Source organism: Rhinatrema bivittatum, chromosome 2 (assembly GCF_901001135.1).
Source record: "Rhinatrema bivittatum chromosome 2, aRhiBiv1.1, whole genome shotgun sequence".
Classification (NCBI taxonomy): Eukaryota; Metazoa; Chordata; class Amphibia; order Gymnophiona; family Rhinatrematidae; genus Rhinatrema; species Rhinatrema bivittatum.
Genome location: NC_042616.1, coordinates 79,269,870 through 79,284,090, shown reverse-complemented (window position 1 = coordinate 79,284,090; position 14,221 = coordinate 79,269,870).

The window sequence follows — 14,221 nt, the reverse complement described above, 5'->3', positions numbered from 1 at the left end:
GGCTGACGTCAGACGCCGGCAGGATACTTAAGCCGGCGTCTGCCTCCTCTGCTTTGCCTTGCAACGAGGTCGCTCCTTGAGAGTGTTAGTTGCTGTTCCTGATGGTCCTGCCTTGCTCCTGATCCCGCTGACCCGGATCCGCTCCTGTTCCTGTTGGTCCTCCTCCGCTCCAGTTCCGGCTCCTTCGGCTTGTCTCTTCGGCTCCTGACCTCGGCTCTCCTTACCTTCAGCCAGCCTCGACCACTGGATCGTTCCTACGTCTCTCCGCTGCCACGCTCCTAAGTCCCAGCGACCCAGACCCCTACGGGCTCCTCCTGTGGGGGGGGGTCTCAGGTTTCCAGGGTGAAGCTCCTCTTCCTCCGCACCAGCTGTGTTCCACCTCCCGGCCTCCGTACCGTCCTCGGAGCCGTCGCTCCATCAGGCCGGCCCAAGGGTCCACTACCAGTCTCCCTCCGCAACAACAAGATCCTAAACAGTAAATAGATCCCATGTTGCTATCACACAATGATAAGTAATGACTATTCTCTATCACAGGGGTTGGGAACCCATGGCTCGCGAGCCAGATATGGCTCTTTTGAGGGCTGCATCTGGCTCGCAGACAAGTGTCGCCACACTTTCCAGTCCCCTGCTCACCCAGCTGCTCCCCGGTCCTCCTCCGCCCGGGCTTAAAATGCTGTCAGCCCGGGCAGAACGCGGCAGAATAGCTGGAGTCGGCGGCACCGGCGTGGTCTCTTCTTCAAGCCCCCCGCCCCCCCCCCCCCCCCCGCGGCCCGGAAGAGGAAGTGGAGAGCATCGGGTGCGTGCGCGGCAAGAAGAGGCCACGCTAGTGTGGTCTGCGTCGGTCCGACGAAAAGAATGCAGCGCGGCTTGGAGGAAAATGAAGAGCTTCAACCGCGGCCGATGGGACTCCTCCTCCGCGAGGGCTGAAAATGAAGGTTAGCGTTGGGAGGAGGCTGCTGCTGCCGCGAGTTCCCGGGGTGGGGGAGAGAGAGTGAATGAGCGAGCAAGCATGTGTGTTTGAGATCCTGTGTGTGTGAGTGAGAGATTGCATGTATGTGAATGATTGAGAGCCTGTATATGTGAAAGAGAGTATGTCTGTGATTGAGAGCCTGCCTGTGAGAGAGAGAGCATGAATATAAGTTTACCATTGGGAACCTGTATGTGTAAGTTTGTGATTGAAAACCTGTTTGTGTGAAAGAGTATGTGTGTATGATTGAGATCCTTTGTGTGTGAGAGAAATCATGAGTATGTATGATTAAGAGCCTGTGTGTATAAGTAAGAGAGAGATCATGTGTGTCTGTGTGTTACTGAGAGCTGGTTTAGGTGATGGAGCATGTGAGTATGTGATTGAGAGCCTGTGTTTAAATGAGAGAGAGAGACCATGTGTGTCTGTGTGTGATTGAGAGCTGGTTTAGGTGAGGGAGCATGTGAGTATGTGATTGCGAGCCTGTGTGTAAATGAGAGAAAGAGAGGACATGTTTGTAAGCATGTGAATGAGAGTCTGTGTGTGAGAGAAAAAGACAGCATGTATTTATGTGATTGAAAGCCTGTGTGTGTGTGTGTAAGCGTGAAAAGATAGACAGCATGTGTGTAAATGTGTAATTAAGAGCCTATATAAGTGAGAGAGAAAAAACATGTGTATATGTGACTACTGAGAGCATGTGTGTATAGGTGTGTCATTGAGAGCCAGTGTGAGAGAGAGCGCTGGTATGTGACTGAGAGAGGAGAAAGTTCCAAGCAAACCACCCCGCCTCCTGCTAATTCAGAACAATCTCAGGACACCTGGATATCAAACGTTCCCAAGTATGCAGAGCAAAAAAATGTTTGTATCCTTATTATTTTTCATTACTGGGTCTTTGTGTCTGCTATTTTGAAATATTTTGTTGGTATCTGGAAATGTTTTATATGAGTTTTTAATTATTGGATATTCCACTCATCAGCTGTTTCAAAATATGTTCTTTTTGTTAGTACAGTTTTACTGCTGATGATTTTATATTTCTTGATTTGTTTTATAAGGATGGGTGATGTTTCTTTTTTCCTTTGTTACACTGCATACAGAGACTCTGGCTTGTTGCAGTTTCCAATTCAGTTTTTTCTGCATGCTTCTTGTTATGCGTTTTGGTCTCTTTATTCTATGTTAGGTGAGGGACAGCACATGATTCAGGTGAGGTTTTCTGCTGGCATGTAGTTTCTGTGTAGGACTCTATAGCAGCCTGACTTGGTCCGGTTTCCTAATAGGAGATGTATTGGTGTTTTAAGGCCTGGTGTAATATTTTCAGAGACTTATTGTACTTTAAAAGTGTGATCTTACATAAAATGCACACATTTACTTGTATTTAGTTTTAAACATATTGTATGGCTCTCATGGAATTACATTTTAAAATATGTGGCGTTCATGGCTCTCTCAGCCAAAAAGGTTCCTGACCCCTGCTCTATCAGGTGAATTTTCAAATAAGTTATGCATGCAACAATTTTCAAAAGTCATTTACGGGCAGATTTTAAACGCCCTGCTCGCGTAAATCCGCCCAGATTTACGCGAGCAGGGCCCTCGCGCGCCGGCGCGCCTATTTTGCATAGGCCGCCGGCGCACGCAGAGCCCCAGGACGCACGTAAGTCCTGGGTTTTTTTAAAGGGGGCGTGTCGGGGGCGGGGCCGAATGACGCTGCGTTTCGGGGGCGGGACCGGGGGCATGGCGCCGGCCCAGGGGCGTGGTCGAGGCCTCCGGACCAGCCCCCGGGTCGGATGACGGCGCGCCAGCAGTCTGCTTCTAGCAGGCGTAAATCGAGGGACAAAGGTAAAGGGGGGGTTTAGATAGGGCCGGGGGGTGGGTTAGGTAGGGGAAGGGAGGGGAAGGGAGGGGAAGGTGGGGGGAGGGCGAAGGAAAGTTCCCTCCGAGGCCGCTCCGAAATCGGAGTGGCCTTGGAGGGAACAGGCAGCGCACGCTGGGCTCGGCACGAGCAGGTTGCACAAATGTGCACCCCCTTGCGCGCGCCGACCCCGGATTTTATAAGATACGCGCGGCTACGCGCGTATCTTATAAAATCCAGCGTACTTTTGTTCACGCCTGGTGCGCGAACAAAAGTACGCGATCGCGCAAGTATTTAAAATCTACCCCTTACCGCATAAGTGCGGGTAAAACATATGGAAAATTCAATAGCATATATTGTAGCAATTTTCAGAAGTCCACTTACATGGGTAAAGGGCATTTATACATGTAAAACCCAATTTTAAGCATGTAAGTGCTTTTGATAGTCAGGTCTTAAAACTACTTGGTTAAAATTAATTTATGGACTTCTCTTCCAGGAACTCGTCCAAACTTTTTTTAACCTCAGCTATGCTAACTGCCTTAACCACATCCTTCAGCAAAGAATTCCAGAGTTTAATTGGGCATTGAGTAAAAATGAATTTTCTCTGATTTATTTTCAATGTGCTACTTACTAACTTCACAGTTAGGCTTTTTTGAAAGAGTAAATAACCAATTTATATTTATCCGTTCAGAATAGAACGGAGTGCATCTTGCTGCGAAGGCCGGCGCAGCGCAGGTCAAATGTCAGCCGTCTGAACTGGAGGGGCCTCCGTAGCCCATGTGGTTCGGGTGGCTGATGTCTGGCCTGTGTCGTGCCGGCTCTTGCGGCGGGGTGCGCCCCAGGAGCAGCAGACCGGCAGGGAGCTCGAGCTCCGCCGGCGGAGGACGGCACACAGCATCGGGGCCCATGGTCGGCGCGGGCCATCTCCCTCGCATTTGTCCAGACGCACTAGAGGGTCATGGGGGCGGTGTGCATTTGACCTGCGCCGCCATGCTGATTGAGCTGAGTTGGGGGGAGGAGGAAGGGGATGGCGCGCGAGAAGGAGAGACGCTACATTCGCTCCATAAGACGCACAGACATTTTCTCCCCACTTTTGGGGGGGAAAAAAGTGCGTCTTATGGAGCGAAAAATACGGTAATTACTAACATTCTCTTTGCTTTGTTGACCACTGCCACACACTGAGCTGACGATTTCAAAGTATTGTCCACTGTGATTCCCAGCTCCTATTCCTGGGTGGTAGCTCCTAATATGGAACCTAGCATCATGTAACTACAGTGTGAGTTACTTTTTCCCATTTGCATCACTTTTGACCTGTCCACATTAAATTTTATCTGCTATTTGAATACCCAGTCTTCCAGTCTTGCACGGTTCTATTGCACCAGCCGCAGGTGATATAACAACTTGAAATAATTGTGTGTCACCTGCATATTCGATTACCTCACCCACTGTTTCCCTTTCCAGATCATTTATAAATATGTTAAAAAGCACCAGTCCTGAGGCCCTCCCTTGTTTACCTTTCTCCACTAAGAAATCTGACAATTTAGTCCTTTCTTTCTATTTCCTAACCAGTTTGCATTCCACAATATCCCCTGACTTTTTACTTTTCTCAGGAGTCTTTCAAAAGGTACTTTGTGAAACGCCTACTGAAAATCCAAGTACACTACATTCACCAGCTCATCATTAACCACATGTTTATTGACCCCTTCAAAACAATGTTGCAGACTGGTGAGGCAAAATGTCTCTTTTGTATATCCATGATGGCTGTGTCCCATTAAACAATGTCTTTCTATATGTTCAGTGATTTTATTCTTTAGCATGGTTTCCATAATATTTCCCGGCACTGAAGTCAGACTTACTGGTCTATAGATTCTAGGATGACCCTTAGGACACCTTTTTAAAAAATGGGTTACATTGGTCACCCTCCAATCTTTGAATACAATGGAGAATTTGTCAGGATTTCTGGATTCGAGGTTCCTCACTCCAGGAGCAGTACAGAAATGCAAGACTAGATGCTGGGCAGGACCAGGGCCAGTCTTCCACCTTGCCTGCCCTCTGCCCTGCAGGTTGAACCCTTGAGTTCTGGGGGCCAGTAGGTCTTTGCTACGGCAGTATATCATGGTGAGTCTGTTCAGGTGGTCTATTCCAGGCTGGTCAGACTGAAACAACGCTGGACAGGCCTGTAGTCTGCAGCAAGGCTGGGCAGGCTGGATAGCCTGGTGCAAGGCTGAGCCTGAGTAATGGGTACAGGGACAGGACACAGAGAGGCCAATGCAATAAAGAGCACTCACCCTAGCCCGTGGTTAGATGTGCGTTTTGGACACGCTAGGTTAACACCCGATGCAATAAGGCGATTAGCACATCCAAAATGTGCATCCAAACAAACACGTAGCTAATAGTGCTCATCACAAGTAAGTATCATGTAAATGAGGCTATTAACTATTATCCCCGATACAAACAAATCGCTGGTCGACCAACATATCCTTTTAAATGCAGCTAATTTAACACCAGCCCTGGAGCTGATGTTAAGTCATATTGCGAGTCAAGAGCACATTAAAAAAACAAAAAAACTGGTCTCGGTGGTTCCTACAACTTAGTATCACAATGATACTAAGTTCTACTGCTTGCGGCGCTTAAAATTAGGGGAATAAATTACAAAAAAAAAAGTCTTCATGCACAATATACACGATGCACGCATGCTGTATAATATGCGCGTGAATTCTGCAGCGGGTTAAAATGGACGCTTGTATAGAGCACCTGTTTTCCTGGCCCATGCACAGCCATGTCTCCCAGGTGCCTGATGCTTTTGAGAACTAGGAATGCACAATTTTAGACGAGCGCGTCCTTTTTAATGCAGCAGCTCATTAAAATATAGCATCGTGACCAGGAGAGGTGAATGAGAGCATGTTGAAAATACGATTGCTCAATTTGGATACGTGTTTTTACGCACGATATTGCATAGGCCTGAGAGCTGGGACTGGGATTGAACACAAATTCAGACAAGCTGGAACTGGGCAAGGACTAGAACTAGGTACAGGCTGGGACAAGACAGGGAAAGGACTAGACAAAGCAGACAAGGACAGGAGTGAAAAAGGACTAGATAAGACAACACTAAAGAACAAACCAAAATGCCCAATGGCAGCGACATAGAATGCCAGAAGGCTGCTAATCATAAGTCCCAAAGGCCAGTAAGCAGGGAGAGGCCTGGAGATGCCACAGAGCAAGAAGGTAAGGTCAGGCCCAAAGGTCAAAGGGCAAGGCCTACAGTAGGCCACAGAGCAAGGTAAGAAGTGGGAGCAGGCCCAGAGGTCACAGAGCAGGGTACAAGATAGCAGAAGATCCGAGGACCACAAGGCAAGGAGCAAGAAGGACCAGAGGCCAAAAGGCAAGGAACAAGAAGGCTCAGAGGTCACAAGGCAAAAAAAGAGCAAGAAAGACCAGAGGCCATAAAACAAAACAAGGAACAGTGGCCCAGGTCAAAGAGCCAAGGGTGACTCCATGAAGAGGCAAGGATACAATGGCAAGGTTGGTTTACATAGGGCAGAAGCTTGGATGTATTGTGAACAGTGAGCAGCATGGCTAGGCTGGAGGCCAAGCTCACTGAGGACTCCTGGCGCAGCAGAGGCTGCAAGCCAGGCTGAGTCAGGAGGCCATTGAGGAGATGGCTCAGATAGCTCTGCTCACTGGAGGCCTCTGCAGGTGGGGAGGCGTCATAGAAGTTAGAATCAGGATATGATGAGTCTGCACAGCAGATGAAATTGTAACAGAATTTTAAAAATAGGTTCAAAGGAATTACATGCGTAAGCATATATGGTAGTAATTTTCAAAATTCCATTTATGTGCATAAAATTCAGTTTTATGTATGTTAATTCTTTTCACATCTCCATACTTTTTAAAATCAAAAGTACGTAAGGCCCAACGCTGCTCAGACTTCATGCTCTAGAACAGTGTTTCCCAGCCCTTTCAAACCCAAGCCACATTTACATTAACAAAAAATGTTGTGTGGCAATTCCAGCCTTCATGGGGCAGGCAGTGCGGACATGGAGAGGACTTGTGTGCTCAAAACAAGAGCTAGGAAAAGCACCGAAAGCCCCACCAGTCTCTCTTCCAAATTTTAAAATTAAGGAACAGAACTGGCAGAGACACACATGAACTTGTATCAGTGGGCCAATTCTCTCCATGTACAAATGCAACAGAAGGGAAACATTGAAATGATAGCAACTGGCTCAGTTAGTTGCATTGGCTGCCAGAGCTCCTTATCGATTCTGCTCTGAGCATTCAGCTTGAGTCACATCCAGCACACAGTACAGGCTCTCCCTTTCTCACTCAGTCTGGGATATGACAAGTGGCTGGCAGGACTCAAAAGAGGAAACTCAGGAGGAGGGAGTTGAAGAGATGGTTTGCGCATTGAATGTGCTGCACAAAGCGGGACCTGGCTATCCATGTCCTGCATGCCGCCTGTTACCGCACTCCAGGGCTCATGCTGCAGCTAAGAAGAAGAGGCACACATGATTACACATGTTCTTGGACAGAAGCTCAATGTCTAAGAGCCACTGCTGATAATTTTGATGCTGTGAGGTGTTGAGAGCAGCGCTCAGGGGCTGGTCTGGATCCAGGCACCAGGCAGTGGTAACTTTTCCATGACCCATCTGATCATCAGGTCTGAAGGCACATGGGTCGGGAAACACTGCCATAGAACGCCTCTGCCTGAAGTATATAAAAGTATATAGTGTATATGCACTTAATTTTACGTGTGTTTTTGGGCCTGCAGTTTTCTACAGGATAATTTCTGTGGCTAAAGCTCTACTTTATCTGCAGAAGTTCCTTTAAAAATCACCCTCTTAATAGTTTACTGAAGGGCTTACCTCTCCACCACTGCAATCCCTCTTTTGTGTTAATTATATAAAAGGGATGACTTAAACAATAAATGGTTCTACTGGAGGTGGGAAGGAGGGTCTGAAATAGAAGCTGATGGTTCTGCTACAATAACCCTTATCTTAGAAGTATTGGGGTGATTTCTTTTAAGTTTACTATTACATTAACAATACCAATTCTCTCAAATACTTATACATATGATCATCACTATTTACGGAACAATTTGAACGAGAGATTACAGCAATTTTTTAAACTATTTTATTTCATAGGAATTCTTCAATCAGGAACAAAGGTTATCAACATTCATCAATTTCACAGAATCTTTTATTAAAATAGTAGGCACATCAACAAGTTAGTTTATCACTGATTATTATCTGTTTGCTTTGTTAACATATGCCATGAATTCTAAATGCTTTATATCTATTGTTAGTATTTGCGGCCTGCAGGTACACCCTGCAAGCCATGGCATTCACTCCTAACGCGGCTCAGCCTTGGCTAGGCAGGAATGCCACTGAAGTCAGCCTTCCACATCATCTTGCTCCTCCCTTCTCCTGACGCCGGCCACGGAGTGGCGTCGAGACTGCCAGCTCCAGTCTCCTCTGCCGCTGTGATGCCATGAGCCGATGTTCCTTAAGGGCACTTTCCAACTTTAAAGGGTCTGTGGCGCACTCAAATGACATCACAGGCTCATCTGTATATAAGGGGCCTTCTGAGGAACAACAGATGCCTCAGCAACGGGTCTCCTGACTATCAGTGCAGGTCGCCAGCATTCCTGGTCCAAACTTATCTTCCAGCCTTGACCTCCAGCCTTGCCTTGTCTTCCGTACTTGTCATCCAGTGTCTTGTGTGTCTTTATCCACCTTCGACTTGCTCTTTGAATCTTGTCTGGCCTGACCATGTTTGCCTGCTGCCTGGATCTGACCTCTTGCCTGGACCTTATTCCTCCTAGCTGCCTGCCCTGACCTTGGCCTGTATCTGACTCTTTTAGCCCACTGCCTGCTCTGACCCCAATATGTCTCTCGACTCTAGTTCTCACCACCGCCCTATGTTGCATAGGAGGTGGATCCTTGGGCTGAGGTGGGGTTGACGCACTTAGACCGCGGTAATCGATGCACGATCTGAGTGATCCATCTTTCTTGGTCACAAAGAAGAATCGCGCTCCTGCAGGTGATGTGGATGGACAGATAAACCCATTTGCCAGATTCTCCCGAATATATTTGGTCATGGCCTTTGTCTCAGGTAACGACAGAGGATAGGTGTGACCACAAGGAGGCGTGGTTCCGGGAAGACGTTCGATTGGACAATCGAACCGACGAAGAGGAGGTAGGAGATCGGCCTTTTGTTTAGAAAATACATCCTCACAGGCGGCGTATGGAAGAGGTATGCCAGAAGAGGTGGTAACCAAAGGAATCGTCGAAGATGAAGTCACCTTCTGAAGATAGCAATGGTGACAGGCTGGACCCCACTCTACCAGTTGTAGTGAAGTTCAATTAAATTGGGGGAATGTTTCTGTAACCAAAGAAGTCCAAGCACAATGGGATGGATTGACTTATCCAACACTAGTAACTTGAGTTCCTCAAGGTGTAAGGCCCCTGTACATAACTGGACAGGTTCAGTGGTCAAAGAGATATGGCCAGGAAGTGGCTTTCCGTAGATAGAGGAGATACACAAGGAAGGGTTAAGCGAATGGGTTTTAATACCCAGGAGTTGCACAAGATCTCTGAGGATAAAATTACCTCCTGCTCTGGAGTCTACCAGAGCAATAACCAGAAAGGACCGAGAGTCCCAAATTAGTGTGACTGGAATTGACAGTTGGGGGGCCCTGGAGTTTCCCGGATGGATGGGACAATTTTGTAGATGGTGGCCTGGGGCTCCACAATACAGACACATGCTGGCCTGTCTTTGCCAGAGGTGCTCTTCAGGTGTCCGGTGGGTTCTTCCACCTTGACCACTCTGTTGTCACTAGATGCAGAGTTATTAATGGGTGGTGAGCGGGAGCGAACCTGCACGAGCCTCTTGGGCATTCAACTCTCCCGGTGATGCTCTTGAAGACGGTGGTCAATTCGGCCTGTCAAATCTATAAAGGTCCTTCAAGGAGGGAGGGAGCTCCCGAGCAGCCAGTTCATCTTTTAACTGTGAGGAGAGACCATCCAAGTAAATAGCTCGAAGGTAGTCCTCCTGCCAAGCGAGTTCGGTAGCCAAAGTCCAAAACTCTTTATATGTATGCAGACAGTTGTTAATTCATGTAGCAGTATAAGCTAGTTAGCACTGAAAGTCATGTCGAAACATAATGTAACTCGCAGAAACAAGACATACTATCTTGCCTTGCTGTGATTGTTCCGAAGTGTTAACATCGACTTAGGTTGCAAGAACTGAATACTCGCAACACTATTAATGTTTGTTCCAAGATATGGATATTGATTTTATGTAAAAAACTGTTAATAGTTCTTAACTTGGCACCTGCTGACTGGGGAACTGTTCATCATATTTTACTCACATGCCAAATAGCTGTTACCGAGGTGACTGCATATGTTACTGGTCATATATGGTGACCTATTATATACTGTTACACTTCCAAAATCATGTAATCTGAGGTAATGGTACCCCAACCAAACATCGGTATATAAAACCACATAAATAAATAAATAATCAAAAAGACTTTGTTGTCCTTGATGAAGATGTAGAAGACTAGGTGCTTGTTACAGCATGCCGCCCTGGATCATCAAAGGTCCGTTTGAATACAGCCACAAATTGAACCAGTTCTCATAGCAAGGAGTATGAGTGTTCCCACAGGGAACCCAGGCACCCATTCTACCAAACACACAAGCTCTCACTCACACGCCCACGTACCCATTCTACCAAACACACAAGCTCTCACTTATGCACCCAGGCACCTATTCTACACACACACAAACTCTCACATTTAGGCTCCCATTCACACACAAACAGCCACACCCAGGCTCCCATTCTGACATATAAACACCCTGACTGGTGTGTGAGAGACAGAGACTGGTCAGGGAGATGACTGGTGTGTGTGTGAGAGACAGAAACTGGTCAGGAAGGCAACTGGTGTGTGTGACAGAGACTCATTGTGGGGTCTAATTAGGGTGTGTGTGTGTGTGTGTGTGAGTGACTGGTTATAGGCCCTAAGGAAGAGAAACGTGGACAGAGCTTCAGCAGTCACTGCTACTTCTGCTGTGTGCTTTTGGCCTGCAAGGGAAAGGAGTAAGAGAGTTGCTGGAGAGGGTAAGTAAAGGTGGCTTTTTAAGTTTATTTTTCTTGATTGACTGCCATTTTAATTATTGGGTATTATGTGATATGACTGCTGTTTTGAAATATTTTATTGATATATGGACAATTTTAAATAATGTTTATGAGTTTTTAATTGTTGGATGTTATTCTGTTCATCAGCTGTTTTGTAACATTTATTAGTATAGCTTTACAAGCAGACTGTGATACATTACAGGAGGACCTTGCAAGACTGGAAGATTGGGCATCCAAATGACAGATGAAATTTAATGTGGACAAGTGCAAGGTGTTGCATATAGGGAAAAATAACCCTTGCTGGAGTTACACGATGTTAGGTTCCATATTAGGAGCTACCATCGAGGGAAAAGATCTAGGCATTATAGTGGATAATACTTTAAAATCGTTGGCTCAGTGTGCTGCAGCAGTCAAAAAAGCAAACAGAATGTTAGGAATTATTAGGAGGGGAATGGTTAATAAAACGGAAAATGTCATAATGCCTCTATATCGCTCCATGGTGAGACCACACCTTGAATACCGTGTACAATTCTGGTCGCTGCATCTCAAAAAAGATATAGTTGCGATGGAGAAGGTACAGAGAAGGGCAACCAAAATGATAAAGGGGATGGAATAGCTCTTCTATGAGGAAAGGCTGAAGAGGTTAGGGCTGTTCAGCTTGGAGAAGAGACGGCTGAGGGGGGATATGATAGAGGACTTTAAGATCATGAGAGGTCTTGAAAGAGTAGATGTGACTCGGTTATTTACACTTTCGAATAATAGAAGGACTAGGGGGCATTCCATGAAGTTAGCAAGTAGCACATTTAAGACTAATCGGAGAAAATTCTTTTTCACTCAACGCACAATAAAGCTCTGGAATTTGTTGCCAGAGGATGTGGTTAGTGCAGTTAGTGTAGCTGGGTTGAAAAAAGTTTTGGATAAGTTCTTTCAGAAGAAGTCCATTAACGGCTATTAATCAAGTTTACTTAGGGGCGGATTTTAAATGCCCTGCGCGCGTAAATCCGCCCGGATTTATGCGTGCAGGGCCAGCGCGCCTATTTTGCATAGGCCGCCGGCGCGCGCAGAGCCCCGGGACGCGCATAAGTCCCAGGGTTTTTTAAAAGGGCTGGGAGGGGGCGTCACCGAATGACGCGGCATTTCGGGGGCGTGATGCGGCGTTTTGGGGGCGGCGATGCGGGCGTGGTTTCGGCCCGGGGGCATGGCCGCGGCCTCCGGACCAGCCCCCGGGACCGGAACACGGAGTGGGGCAGCCGGCCGACGCGCGCAGATTTACGTCTGCCTTTCGCAGGCGTAAATCATGGAATAAAGGTAAGGGGGGGTTTAGATAGGGCCGGGGGGGGGGGGGGGTGGGTTAGGTAGGGGAAGGGAGGGGAAGGTGGGGGGAGGGCGAAGGAAAGTTCCCTCCGAGGCCGTTCCGAAATCGGAGCAGCCTCGGAGGGAACAGGCAGCGCGCGCTGGGCTCGGCGCGCGCAGGTTGCACAAATGTGCACCCCCTTGCGCGCGCCGACCCCGGATTTTATAAGATACGCGCGGCTACGCGCTTATCTTATAAAATTCAGCGTACTTTTGTTTGCGCCTGGTGCGCAAACAAAAGTACGTGATCGCGCAATTTTTTAAAATCTACCCTTTAGGGAATAGCCACTGCTATTAATTGCATCAGTAGCATGGGATCTTCTTAGTGTTTGGGTAATTGCCAGGTTCTTGTGGCCTGGTTTGGCCTCTGTTGGAAACAGGATGCTGGGCTTGATGGACCCTTGGTCTGACCCAGCATGGCAATTTCTTATGTTCTTAATTATTTCTGTGTGGGGATCTATAGCAGCTTAGCTTATTCTGTTTTCCTAATAGGAGATGTATTAGTGTTGAGGGCCAGGTTTAATATTTGTAGTGTTGCCTTTTCATAGATAGGGTTGTTTCTGTTTGAGTGTGTTCCATAATACAGGTGTAACTTTGTAACTTTGTGAAGATTAATTTGTTTGCATTATTGCAGATCCTGGGACTATGTTAGGTGCTATATGTCTCTTTCCATTTCTCCAGGTTTGCACTGCATGCAGAGTGGCTTTTTTTTGTTTTCCATTCCAGTTTCTGTCTCCATATTTATAATTTGTGGTGTTTCTGTACTTGGTGAAGGTAGTTCTGGGTGTGTGACCGAGGTGAGGTATTTTACAAGCATGTAAGAATTTGTATCAATCTTATTTGCTGTGTTTTCTCAATAGGACATATATTAGTTTTAAATTATTGTCTTTTCATAAGGGCTATTGCTCCTGGTAGTGCTTTTAGTGAGATGTCACTGAAACCAGAAAATCTTTTGTATGGTGAGTTGTTTGGGTAATGCCCTTGTTCTGCTCTTAGTCCTGGGGGAATTTTGCACTACTACAGAGCGCAGAATTTGCACAGTATTCCCCCTCTGCACAGAAATACCAGTTTCTCCACAGAATTTGGAGCAGACCCCACTGTGCCACAAGCGGACCCCATCCTGCTTGCGGCGAAGAGCAAGGAGGTCCCGGTGTGCCACATGGCGGTGAAGAGGAAGGAGTCCTGGCGTGCCATGTGGCAGAGAAGAGGAAGGAGGTTCCGGCGTGCCATGTCACAGTGAAGTGGAAGGAGGCCCCGGCACGCAGCATCACGGTGAAGAGGAAGGAGGCCCTGGTGTATCATGTGGCAGCAAAGAGGAAGGAGGCCCCAGTGTGCCACGTCACGGTAAAGACGGAGGTGCAAGTCCCAGCATGCCGTGAGCGAAGCAGGCCCTGATGAGTATGTGTGTAGTGGTTGTGTAAGAGACTGACTGCAAGCTGGTGTGTGTGTATGGGAGAACATGAATAAGGATGTGTGTGTGTGCCAGAGAGAAGGAATCTTTGTGAGGAAATTGTGAAAGATTGTCTATGTGTGTGAGATTGGGTGTGCGCAAAAAAGGGAGTGTGTGTTATGTGAGGGAGTGAGGGTGCTTGTTTGTTAGAGAAGGAGCCTGTGTGAAGGGCGTGTGTTTGTGTGACAAAGAGATAGGTAGCCTGTATGAGGGTATATGCATGAGAGAGAAAGGGAGCCTGGGTGAGGGTCTGTATGCAAGAGCAAGAGAGAGGGAGCCTGTATGAGGGGTATGTATGTGCACAAGAGAGATGGAGCCTGTGTGTGTGTGAGAGAGAGAGAGCGAACCAATGTGCAAGGGTGTGTGTATGAGAGAGACAGCTAGCCTGTGTGAAGGAGTATGTATAAAAGAGAAAGGGAGCTTGTGTGAGGGTGTGTGTGTGTGTGTGTGTGTGCGCGCGAGAAAGAGAGGGAGC